General features: G+C 37.7%; 1 long non-coding RNA gene across 1 annotated transcript in view; it reads right to left on the bottom strand.

Moving 5' to 3' along the window:
* Positions 1–9017, bottom strand: part of LOC311426763 — a 35345-nt gene extending 26328 nt beyond the window's left edge. Inside the window, exons 1-2 of the long non-coding RNA XR_014687009.1 lie at positions 8923–9017; positions 170–359 (exon numbers count right to left, since the gene is read on the bottom strand). This is a non-coding gene — a long non-coding RNA (uncharacterized lncRNA). The remainder of the gene's footprint in view (positions 1–169; positions 360–8922) is intronic.
* Positions 9018–10417: the final 1400 nt, after the last annotated feature.

The raw sequence follows: 10417 nt of genomic DNA, 5'->3' as shown, positions 1-10417 counted from the left end.
AGCTTTGCTATCTCCAGAGAAAATACTCTTCCTGTTGTTGTCATTACTTAAGTATTACTAAACATTGAGTGTACACTAACCTATAAGAGCACTATGACATTTGTTTTCTGAACTCACTGAAGAATAAGTATTTGACTAAGACCAGTATCCCATACTTTAAAAAGCATACCCATGAAGCCATGGAGACCGGGCTACGTATTCCTGCTGTGCATGGCTTTCACTCTAATGTGACTCTGGTTGTAACCTCTTTTTATCCTGGTACAACACCAGCACAGCACTTGCAGAGCCTTTGCAGTCCTGGGAGGCAGGGTATGGAGTAAGCCTTGGAGAAAGACCAGCACCATGTGGTCCACGGTCACCTGCTGAGAGAAGACACAGCATTGAGGCAGGTTTCCAACTCCTGTCTTTCCCCTTAGGCACTTGGACAATATTCAGTCAAGGTTCTTGGTTCCTATATTTTTATTTTTTTTTCAATACCATGTTAATATTTCCACAAATCAATTACCTTAAGGGAAGACTAGTAAGAGAAATAGACTGAGGACTAGCAAGAGAAGGCAAAAATCACCCCAGCTGTATTTCTGTGAAGGAATATAAAATGATTACCCTCTGTCCAGTGACACCATGACTTCACCTTGTAAGTCATGTATATATACAGCTAATCTTGCATATTTTATAGGGTCATTGGTCACAAGGATAAAGTTCCTGAGAAAGTGCTTTAAAAACACTAAGTCTCTGAAGTCAAACTTGTTAAGAAATGCCACTGACAGCATCATGGTTCCCCAAACCAGAAAATTGTTGGACAGTCCGTGAATGGATTATATTCCCTAACACATTTGCTCAATAAAGAAAACTCTCATAGGCTATACCAGAGGTCTCTAATTTTTCAAAGCATTTTCTTCTTTAGCTTGATAAATACAGTATTCTTACATAGTGTGTTTCCTGAATGAGAATCAGCAGTATTTGACAGCAGCATTTTTAGAAGAAAGGCTGTAGATTTATTTTTAAATTCGAGGAACTTTAATGTTGAATATTTAATGCTGAATATTTCTTTTTTTAATCTAAAATGTTATATAGCAATTTTATCCCCCCTCACAAAAGCTAGAATGCAAAATGATCAGTCTGCTTGTCAGTGTGGGACAATTTTTTAAAATACATTTGTCTTTCTTGGTTTAAATTAGTTCACAAGCTAACTCACAGAAGCTACAGAGACATGTCAGAAGAGAGACAGCAACAGTACAAAAGAACCAACAAAAACATTTCTTCAAAAGAATTTTACATCACTTTTGGATAATAGGGAAACATCCTGTCCTACAGCTATCAGCTTGTAGATAGATACAGATCTAGCTATATATATATATATATATATATATATATTTTTTTTTTTTTTTTTTAAACCTGCTCTGATATTGCTTGCACCCTGGGAATCTTAGCAAGAATATCTTGATAACCTGGTATTGTAAGGCATTAAAGATATAACTATTCTTCTGGAAATATTTATATACCCATTTCTTCCTGATTTTATTAATTGAGCTCTTCACTCTTGGACAGAGAAAGAAGTGACTGAGAAAAACTGGTAAATGGTATCACTGAATAAAAATGTATATTTAACTTGTTCCATGATGAATATTTAAATCTGGGCCATAGCAAGATTCAGATACTGATACTCACAGTAGCAGCCAGCACTGTGGGGAGGTAAAACTGAGTTTTCTGTATGCTCTTTGGGATACACCATCGTGGCCACCTGTGTATACATGTCCTAACAGAGGAAGCTTCCACCATTTCTGAGTGTTTTACAGAAGGTATCCTCATCCTGACATCTCAAGAAGGGTGTGATGAAGGAAACAAATACTTCTTGGACTTAATACAATAAAGTTCACATTCCTTTAAAAGGAAGAAAATGTGTAAGGGAAAAGAAAAACCAGAAAGAGAAGCATCTAGAAATGATTTTATCCAACAGAAATGTCAGCCTTTGCTTCACAAAGGAATTAGGGCGTTAGGTGGGGCTGTTTAAACATCACCTCTTGCTTAAGGCTGTGCCTGAAGTGGCAACCTAGCCTTTAATTTGATTACAACATGTTTTGCCAATTAGACCCAGACCAACAGAGAGTCAAGGCACATGTGGGAGTGAATACACCTACACTTAAGTATAAGCTCAAGTATTTTTCTGGATAAAGGTGAATATTTAAAATTATATCTTTATTAAATTATTCACCATTATCAGTGACAGGATTTCAAAGCTCTTCTTGGGCTCGTCCATAAGGGATGGGAAAATATTAAATTTTCTGGTGTACATTTGTGCTGAAGCATTTGAGGTGATAATCCCATTCCATCCATCGGTTAAATATTATTGTGCATGTCAAAACAAAATTGTAATCCTGGGAGTGGGTGTCATGTAAAAATGTCATGTTAAAGGAAAACTACAGTGATTATTAGCTCTAATACTTTTGCTAGCTCAATGAATGTTTGCTTAGAAAAACATAATGTAGCAAAAATTTAGTAACTGGACTACAAAAAGATAGCAAATACCTAGGGCTCAGATCATCTCTCATTTTTTTCATTTTTATTTATTTATTTATTTTTATTTAAGATTCTGTTTATACATGTGTAAATAACACAATGGGTTATATTTTGGAAGTTTGTGCAGAACTTCTTATTCTGCAGTATTTCACAAATCTCATGAATATAGTATAATCATTGCATTTACTGCTGAAATTCACTGCTTCTGGAGAAGGACATAACAAAAACTAGAAAAATCTAGGAGAGAGGAAGTGAAAAAAAGAAAAAAAAAAAAGAGAGAGAGAGAGAGATAAACAACACTAGAGAATGGTTTCTTCTAGTATTTGTTTTGTACCAAAAAAAAAAAAAAATGCATAATGCCCACTCATATGATTGGGGTTATACTCACATTCTAGGAAAACAAATGGGGAAAGCATGAGTCTGGTATACACACCTCAAGGTAGAATGTCAATTTTGGTGAGGGAATTTCACTTTTCATGCCTGGCATTTGCACTAGGAATATTTCTCTTCTGGATTTACAGAGAACTCACTTTATTATAGATAGCAGAAATAATTAAATGTCTGCATTCCATTTTAGAACTTAGTATTGAATTCAAATAAACATTGGCAACTAATAAATGAATCAATGACACCACTTTTTGCAGCATCTGAATCTTGAAGAATGTTTTCTATGCATGCACTAACAACAGTATGAGGGAAATCAAGAAGTCAAATGAATTCCTACTCTGAGATCTTTCAGAAGGCAGAAGTATTAAAGTCTATAATTTGTTTTTGTTAAAAACAAAATCAAAAGAGCATATTTTCATGTGCAAACAGAAAATAGATCATATTATTAAATTAACTTGGGAAGTTTGTGCAGAGGAATAAAAATCTCTGGATATGTTCACCATTGTGATATACTCTTTCTCAATATATATTGTGATATTACTTCACTATGGTTAACTGTGGCATTTGGATTTTTACACTAATTTAGAAGTAGGGAGGTGGTGGAATTGAGACTTCCATGGTTTGAAGTGCTGGCAAATGTAAAGTTCCTCCTTCCTAGGCTAAGCCTGCTAATTGGCCACAAAATCCAGACTGGCTGTTTGTCTCAACTATTATATAACAGCAAAGAGCTCTTTAGTGATGACATCTTAAAACAGTTATGATTAGTGTCAACGATTTAGAGGTGAATATAAAAAAATATTAGTAAAGTATACAAACCACTACAGCTATAGTCAGTCTATTTAAAGTTTGGCTGAAATTCATGAGATTGCTGTATGAAATGGAAATGTGGTACTGAAATGAGCCAGAGCTGCTATGCATGAGTTCCAGAAAAGACAACTTTACTTGGGATAAAAATTGGGATTGTCTTTTGTCCACCTTAAGTAAAGCATCTGATGTATAATGGAGACAGAGTGCTACATCTCATAGATTTGGCACTTACATGTTACTAGTTATGACTACAACTGACAGTAAGATTTACTTTTGCATATCATCCCCCAGTGGCCAAATAATTACTGGTTCAGTTCATCTTCATTACTACTGCTATCTTCCACTCTGCCCTTTGAAAGTCAAATGGAAATGTGAACATGTTTTCAAATTGATTTTTAGGGTTACATTTGCAAAAGCAAGTTTCCAGCTGCAGCTCTGTTATGTAGTCAACATGACAATCCCTGAAATGTTCTGAAAGACTCAAAGGCTTTTCAGTGCACAAAACATGGCTGGCATGGGGTTAAAAGTAATAGAATAGACTGAGCTGCTGTAATGTTGATTTGAGTTTTCATATCTCCCTTGAATGCACACATAGCATTGGCATTGTACATATATTTATGTAAAAATAAAATAATCATACATTCTTTTTCTTTTTACATGGTTTGCCTTAAAAACAGATCCATGGTGGATTTTGATGCCTATAAATAGCTTACACATTCAGCTGTAGCAGGCAAAAAGTATTGTATGTCAACAGGCTTAAACGAACTACATCAATCCAGGCTTGTAGCATATTATTCTGTGGTACTGTGGATATTTAGATGTGACAGGTAACAAAATGGATAGTGATATTTATGTAATCTTGAGAAGTATTTCCAAAAGTATATTATTACTGGTATCCTCAAACAGATCAAAACGTAGATTTCCAGGACTGAATGATATGCAAGACGTACTACCATGAGACATGAGAAAAAGAGAGTATTTTCTTGGTCCCAATGACCTATAAAAAGCTCCTCTGTGCACACAGGCTGAATCAGCATTTTGTACTTTGAAATAAATGCATGCTGTAGCCTATAAACATAAGACTTCAAAAGACTAAATGCACCAATATCAACTGAAGTATTTGGCCATATTCTCTGCTGCTAGGGCATTCTGCAAAGACGCATGCACAGGTGCACATGCACACACATACATGTACACATATTTTCACATTTGTACCTGATATAGATATGATAATTCCTTTTGATGTAGTCAGGCCAAAGTTACTGCTTGTCTGAGTAATGCATTCACAGCCTGTGAAGCTTTTTCCACAATGTTGTGGCCAACTGTGTGGACAGGGCCAAGAGCACTCAGTTGTCAGAGTTTACACTGATGAGGCCAAAAGTAGGGCCAGTGCAAGGGTTTTGCCCTCCAGCCTTGCCCTCCATACTTTTTTTCATCTGTGCTCATCTAGTATCATGGCTTCTGTACCGCTTAAAACTGAGACAATCTACCTCCATACCAGCCACCCAAATAGCCACCCCAATGTTCTGTGTTGGACTGGATCTTCCTCCTGAGCAGGGGCTGATTCTTGCTGCTCCTGAATTGACCCCTTCCACTATCCCTCCACTTTTCCCCTCCTCCCAGTGGCTGATCAAACATTAGCTTCCTGGCACAGTCACTCTTGTATTCTCATACTGTACGTGGTTTTCTTGTTTGGACTAGGTGGGAAGTCAGACATGCAGTTTGAATAGCTCAGAGATTAATTATTATATCTTCTAAATGAGGAACTACATACTGCAGAAAAAAGGCCTCTGCAATACAGAATGGCAATTACATTTTTAGAAATACAAAAGTTGGGAATACAGTTTAAATAATGATTGAAGTCATGGAGAAAACTACCTATGTTGTGTAACTCCTGGAAGTGACAAACATGTTTTTGACTTCGAAGTTATTTACTCTTTTAGAAGGAACTGTGACCAATCACCATCTTGTCTGTGTATTGTTACTAATTTCCTGTGATAACTTCATCAGCAGAGAGAAAGACCTCTATGCTAAAACAAGATCCCACACATCTGAATGAAAAGTGGGCTTCTGGAGCTCAAATACCAAAATAATACTAATGAAAAGATAGGAGCTATTCTTGAGCCCTTTGGCTATCTCCATTTGTGCTTACTCTTCAACCCTGTTTAGTGAAGTCTTGACTTCACTAAACTTCCATGCAATTTAGATTTTGTGGGATATGACTTCCTTTAAATATGTTTATCATTCTAGAAAACTCATATGCTTAATTCACTACATATCTCCCTCTTAAAGTAATAAGAATAAGAAAATAAGAATAATAAAAAAAATAAGAATAATAAAAAAAATAAGAATAAAAGAAAAATAAGAGAATAAGAAAAAAGCGTGACTATTTTCTCCATTTCTTCACTTTTGCAAAGTATTTTTCCTCTTGCAATACATAGCTGGAGCAATTGGACAGGAAAAAACCTGGAACTTAAAAAAAAATAAAATAAAATGCAAAATTTAGCTCTCTTGGATGTCATTTCCACATTGGAAAACAATATAACTTTAGAGTCTAATTTACATACATATCTGCAGTATTAAAGAGTAATTCTGTGGGCATATAATTGTTTAAGAATGAGAAAAAATGTGGGTGATTCTTATAGCACTACTCAGTACAACTCTAACAAACATATTAAAACCACAAGCCTCAGTAAAACAGCCAGCTTATTTGTCAAGGAAATGAATGGGAAAGCCTTTTGGTTTATACGGTTCTGAAAATAGGATTTATTTACACACTCCATGGAAACTGTATACTCTAAAACTGCATCCTAACTACAAATATGCACACATCTATTCAGCATCTTGCCAAAGAGACTAAAATGACATTAAAAAGAGTGAAAGAATGCTAAACTTGCAAAGTCAAACATTCAGAATTTAGTAAATGCCAGAATTCAACCTTGCTGCTGACAATAGATGATAGATTTGATCAGTTTTATCTCCACATTTGACCTTTCCTATGGTTCCTCTAATTTTGCTCCCAGAAATTCAAAAACCCCGGTCTTCTACATGTTGAAAGTTTCTTTGAGCAAGGACCAGAGTCCAGAGTAGGCTGGCCTGTGCATTTTTTCCTGGTCAGGGACAACTCATTGCAGCAGCCTTAGAGGCCTGGGGCTATAACACCAGCCCTTCTCTGGGGGATTTTGGTATGCTATATTTATTTATTTATTTATTTATTTATTTATTTATTTATTTATTTATTTATTTATTTTAAGATACAGAAGGGCTCTTCTTGTTTATACTGTCTCTTTCAGCTGACATCCAAGTGAGCCATTTCTCTCACTTTACCCACCCACTTTTTTCCTGAGACAGTGTCCCCCTGCCTTTACTCTCTCCTGGTTCTTTCAACTTCTTCTTCTTTTGTGGGCTAAGCACCTCCTGGTGAAGATGTTTGGGGAGAACAGCATGCTGAGAGCCTTAGATGACTAAAAAATCCAAGGAAGAGTCTATATATGGCATCCAAGTGCTTGTGGGCAGGAATCAGCTAGTAAATTAACCCTTCTGTGCAGGTACAAGCAACAAAGTTCTGTGAAAATACAATTTTCAGAAAGTTCCTAGAGACTTGACCAGGTCTGTCAAGTTTATCTGTCGTATCTAACTGCATGAAGTTTAACAAGGCCAAGTGCCGGGTCCTGCACCTGGGGCGCAATAACCCCAAGCAGAGCTACAGGCTGGGAGAGGAATGGTTGGAGAGCTGCCAGGCAGAGAAGGACCTGGGAGTGATGGTGGACAGTCAGCTGAATATGAGCCAGCAGTGTGCTCAGGTGGCCAAGAAGGCCAACGGCATCCTGGCTTGTATTAGGAACAGCGTGACCAGCAGGGCTAGGGAGGTGATCGTCCCCCTGTACTCAGCTCTGGTGAGGCCGCACCTCAAGTACTGTGTTCAGTTTTGGGCCCCTCGCTACAAGAAGGACATCGAGGTGCTTGAGCGGGTGCAGAGAAGGGCGACGAAGCTGGTGAGGGGCCTGGAGAACAAGTCCTACGAGGAGCGGCTGAGGGAGCTGGGCTTGTTCAGCCTGGAGAAGAGGAGGCTCAGGGGCGACCTTATCGCTCTTTTTAGGTACCTCAAGGGAGGCTGTAGCGAGGTGGGGGTTGGCCTGTTCTCCCACGTGCCTGGTGACAGGACGAGGGGGAATGGGTTTAAGTTGAGCCAGGGGAGTTTTAGGCTAGATGTTAGGAAGAACTTCTTCACTGAAAGGGTTGTGAGGCACTGGAACAGGCTGCCCAGGGAAGTGGTGGAGTCACCATCCTTGGAAGTCTTCAAAAGACGTTTAGATGTAGAGCTTAGGGATATGGTTTAGTGGAGGGCTGTTAGCGTTAGGTTGGAGGTTGGACTCGATGACCTTGAGGTCTCTTCCAACCTAGAAAATTCTGTGATTCTGTGATTCTGTGATCTTCCCTGAGCCTTTTGCCTTACTGAATGAATAAAATGGATGGTGTTCAATGGATGGGTAACTACTCAATACATGTATTTCATTTACTTTTCTGATTCTGTTAGTTCTTATTTATTGCAGTGGATAGAAAACCTTCATTGATTTTAAAGTCTTTAATTTGTTAATATCCTTTGGAACACAGCTTATGAGTGAATCCTAGATGTTAACAAATGTATTTTCATAACATAAGCTAAAATTACATGCACACAGATCTTACCATCCAGAAAAAAATCAAGTATCTGTCATTCTCAGGTGAATATACTCAGACACTTCGTAAAGTAGTTGGATTTACATTCTTATCAGAACAACATATCCCTTTGTAGTACAGCATCACCATTCCAGACAAAGTATTCAGAGTATTTGGCTGCAAACTTGCCAGATGTGTACTGAGCTTACATCAAATCTAAGTTCCTTTTATTTTATTTTTTTTTTATTTTATTCAATGTAGTTTTTAAGTTGTCTTAATTTGACCAGATATGTATGGGCATGCATTAACATTCCCAGATATATACCCCAATACTCTCCAAATTTCAAGTAACCCTTGAAGCAAAAGGCTGCATACATTTTTTTGACATAACATGATCAAATCCATATACCATTTCAATCCTCAGTCTTGGCAGCAATCAAACCACTTAAACTTTGAAAAGCAACAGAACCCAGAAGAAAATATCTCAGTGAACATAAAATTTTATGTTGACCAATTAAAACAGTTTAAAAGGATAAACATTGAAATCCTCACCTTCAGTGTTTTCCACAAAGAATAAAGGCTATGTTTTCTCTTGTGCTTGCTAGCAAGACTCAGAGAAACTGCTACTCTGTCCAGAAGACCAAATTAGTCACATACTTGTCATGTGTACTTGTTTAAAGGACAGTGCCTCCCACTTCCAATTTTAAATGTGTACTATTTAATCTTAATCTTTTTGTGACTTTAGCAACAAAGAACTTAAGTAAGAGGAAAAGCACACAGAATCTGGACATTAGGTATCTCTAGAAAAATATTGACTTTTTAGTTATGAAAAGTCATATCTTTGTATTCTCCCAGGACAGTAAACACAGACTAAATCCCAGCTTCATGAGCAGTAGGGGACGACCTTATTCAACATCATTTTTCTATTGTGTTACTACATTGTTTCTGTGCTGTGCCCATACACTCCGTACACAGAGAGCTAATTCAAAAGTGATCAGCATCTTCTGAGGTTGATAGGCATCCACTTTTCACATGACAGCACAGTGAAGAACCACAAATTCTGATCTACAGGAAGGGACCACATAGCTAGAAACAACAACTACTACAAGGTCTGTAGGGTAGACTTCTGCAGCTTCAGAAGGAGGGTGCCTACTCTTCTTGATCTGCTCTGTTTCCCACCCTGGAAGCTTCCTTTCTTGCTTTCACACTTGCCTTTTCCAGGGAAGGTTTGCTGAAGGCCATGGGAGGAGACAATTTGCACCATATTGGCCTTGATCAAGTGTCCCTGTGACCTCCCCTTGCCCACCAGCAAACCGGAAACCTCCTCATTCCATCTGGTTTCCACCTAAACTTGAACTGCCTGGTGCAACCAATAAACCTAACCCCTTCAGCTGGCTCAGTGATCCAGTGCAGCAGCCAAGACTGATCTGTGCAGAAGCTACCTAGGTATGAAACAACCCAGTTGAAATTCAGTGATCACCTGGTGCTGAAGGTGGCTAAAGACCACCATTATAGCAACTGAGTGGCACATCTTAACTGTTGAGTTATGAAAAAAGGCAATTACATGCGGCATAGGAGAAATGTCATAAATATACTAATTACAGTTTCCACATGAAGAAAACAGTAAAGACACAGCAATTTGGGGCAGAACTGGTGTGACTTCATTTATACAGAGTGAGCAATTCAAGGCCCATGAACATTCAACACCCCATTCCTGCGGTGCTTGCTTGTCTCTGAATCTCAGCATTAAATACACAGACTCTTTTTGTTGTACAGACTACATACTGAAATGAAAAAGTCCTCATGTATAAACATCATTTTAATTCAAGTCAGTTGCTTGTGATAATCTATGGGCAATATTCATCAGACGACAGTTTCATCCATTATCTATTTCTGTCTATGGGAGGCATTGAAATACACATGAAAAGTATGCAAAATTTGTTTTGAATGATTGAATCTAAAAAAAGGGGGATTGCTAAGAACAGACATCTTTTTAGTTATGGTTTTCACTAAACTGTATCTGTTCAAATTCCCGAGGCCTGATGTC

Source organism: Aythya ferina, assembly GCF_964211825.1.
Source record: "Aythya ferina genome assembly, chromosome: Z".
NCBI classification, from domain to species: domain Eukaryota; kingdom Metazoa; phylum Chordata; class Aves; order Anseriformes; family Anatidae; genus Aythya; species Aythya ferina.
The sequence above is the reverse complement of the archived record's forward strand: the minus strand, read 5'-3'. Positions and strand labels throughout refer to the sequence as shown.